The sequence below is a fragment of the Helianthus annuus genome, chromosome 8 (assembly GCF_002127325.2).
Source record: "Helianthus annuus cultivar XRQ/B chromosome 8, HanXRQr2.0-SUNRISE, whole genome shotgun sequence".
NCBI classification, from domain to species: Eukaryota; Viridiplantae; Streptophyta; class Magnoliopsida; order Asterales; family Asteraceae; genus Helianthus; species Helianthus annuus.
Window position 1 is genome coordinate 11,038,289 of NC_035440.2, and position 3,182 is coordinate 11,041,470.

Consider the following 3,182-nt stretch of genomic DNA (forward strand, 5'->3'; position numbering starts at 1 on the left):
AGAGAGAAAGAGAGGAATCGGAGATGGAGGAGTAGCGCCGCCGCTCACAGCGACGGCGAAGGAGGTGACGGTGGTGGATCCGGTGGTATATGTGATGATGACAGTGATGATGGTGGCGGTTCGGGTGACGACGGCTGAGGTGGAGCCGGTCGGAGCCACGTCGGAGAACGGAGACGGCTGTGGTGGTTGTTATACAGTTTCAATGTCATCTCAGAGCACGCTTTAGTTTAGATTTGTTTCAGGTTCACGTCGGTTCAGTTTAGGCACGGCTTGGTTCGAGATGCGGGTTCGAGTAACGGTAGAGGGCCCCGGCGGCATCAGGTAATATTCTGGTTCGAGTAAAACCTTCGATCTACTCCTTTCTTCTCAGAATCGCTCTAGACCGACAAAAATCCCGACCGATTGGTCTCGTTTCAGGTTAGAAGTGGTGGTTGACAGCGGATGCGGTTGATGATATCGACGCTGGTGATAGTGGCCGGCAACGGCAGGACGGCGGAGCCATTAGGATACTGGCCGACGGCACGACAGTGGCGATGTTATTTTGGGTCTCAGTTTAGTAGTGGTTCAGATGTTGAAGTTCGATGCTCGGGTCAAGGATCGGTCAACCTAAGTCAACAACAGTCAACCGTAGTCAATGACAGTTAACTCGGGTCAACAATGCGGACCAGTTCAGTTTCAGTCAAAAATTGGTTTATTCGGGTTCGGCTCAGTGAAGGATTTACTTGGTTAGGGTTCTGATTAAACACGGTTCGACTCGGTCGATTCAACCGGTCAACTCAGCGAGTCAACTCAGTCATTGAAACAAGTCAATGGTACGGTCAACTGTGGTCAAAGTCAGTTTTGGTTCGGTCAACGACATTCAAAACCAGTCAACGCACGACGTGGTAAAGTTTATACATAACGAGCTAGTTCGCCTTAGTTTATCTTTTAGTAGTTTACGCGACCGAGCTCGACCCGATTCGACTAGATACTATCTTACGTTTTGGTATATTTAACGAGAAATTTTTATATATAGTGTTTATTGGTTGAATTATTGCTGAATTTTTGACAAATAACGACAACTTCGATTGTCGGGGCATCCTAAAAACAGGGGAAACTCTGTCCGTTTCTCGTAAAAATCCGAAACTAGAAACGTATTTTTATTCCAAAAACGACACTTATAAAAAATTCGAGTTTTCTTATAAGATCAAATATGAAGTGTATTACTTATTTTGGCGACGTTTACGAGTTAACGAAAACTCATATGAAATAAAGGTTACCTACGTTTATTTTAAACCACTAACACTCGAACCTTATTTTATTTATTTCAAACGCCCAAAATTTAGAAATATTTTATAAAATAAATATAATGTTTTATATTTATTCCTAACGTCAACTATTAGGAAATCGTATTTCAAAAGTCTAGTGTTCGGAAAATATATAACATAAATATAATTATTTATATTTATTTTGAGTGTCGCGACTCCGAATATTCTTATAAAAATTATTCGTTACAAACGTCTAAACTAAACACAACACGTACCGCTATCCACCTACGTATTTCTATTCACGACAAATAACACAACGCCGTAAGTATATTTATATTTAAAAATATAAATATATATATTTTAAACCATTCGAAAGCTAAGTCGTTTTCGAGACTTAGTTTTATCCCGGTCATAAACGGGATCAAATAACCATCGATTGGTTATCCTAAGGCAAGTTAACACTACCTTAAAGTCGTTTAGTTAACGACTCGGTAGAGCTCGGACACGTAGTTTAGCTACGTTTAAATTAGAAAACTGATAAGTTATTCTCTGTTAGGAATGCTATAGTTGCACGCTAGCTAATTCACGTTCTTGGAACGACACTATGGAATCATGCTAAGCTAGCTTTGCACAGGAATGTCAAGGTGAGTTCATAACCCCCACTTTTTACTGTTTTACATTTTTATAAATGTTTTCGGGGGTGGAAAGACATGCAAGTTTTTGCAAAAGAAAACACTATTTCGATGAACGAAAACACATATTTATAAACCATGTTGCAAATGAATTTCAACGAACTTGAATGGTTTACGAAAGGTTTATACTAAACATACCGGTTTTACAAAACAAACGCGTATTTTCGTAAACGTGCATGATTTTCATGACTAGTGACAGGAATGTCCTAGTTACTACAACGGGACTGGGTTGTTCTGCGTACGAACAACGAGACAACCCAATGGGTTTATGTCCCCCTTTTTCTTTTGAAATACATATTAACTAGGGTATGATTAAGCTATGGAATGAACTCTTGGATCACGTGCGAATAGGCGCTAACTTAGGCACCATTAATCCTTTTAAGGACCACGGAACAGGGGGTAGATGTCACACCCCCAAAATCCCACACGCGGAGTACCACCGCTTGGCGGCGTGACTGACCAGGATCAAGCCATCAATCATATCAAACATAGCATTTAATAATAAAAGTAATTAATGTAGTTCATCATGACATGATTGATGTTTCAAAACCAAACATTGTTTAAGTAGCGGAAGCATAGTAATGTAATCTCAAAACAGTTATAAGTTCAGATATCGTTCATGATCCGAATCCCACAACGACCCGCTCCTCCCTGTGCAAGCTCCATAATGTACCTATGGTCCTGCAAGGCATGCAGCAAATAATCAACAACTAGTTGAGCGAGTTCACAGAAAGTAAGTGCGTAACAGTAATGCGTAAGTTCATCTAGTGGGGGTTTCCCATGTATATACTACTGGTGAGGGATTCTCACGTTTATCCTTTATAATGGGGGCTTCCCATTATGGTACTTACTAGACTAGTGCAACCATGTGTTCTTCTTAAACCGAGAACAGGAATACGTACTGGGTCACGTAGGCTTTACGTGACGTGCCCTTCCCCGAGGACAGTGGTACGCGTGGGGGGCTACGTAGGTTTTACGCAGCGTGTCCTTCCGACCCGGAAGACAGTAGAAGGTATTGGGTTACGTAGGCTTTACGTAACGTGTCCTCCCGACCCGGGAGACAAATGGTAATTACTGGGTTACGTAGGCTTTACGTAACGTGTCCTGACTATCCTGAGGACGATGGTCTATAGTCTAGTGATTGCATAAGTAAGAGTAATCATATCATATCAACATTCCAACCCAATTCCCAACCCGGGAATCCCATGCCTTGGCTGTGTGAACTCACCTTGGATTTGCTCGG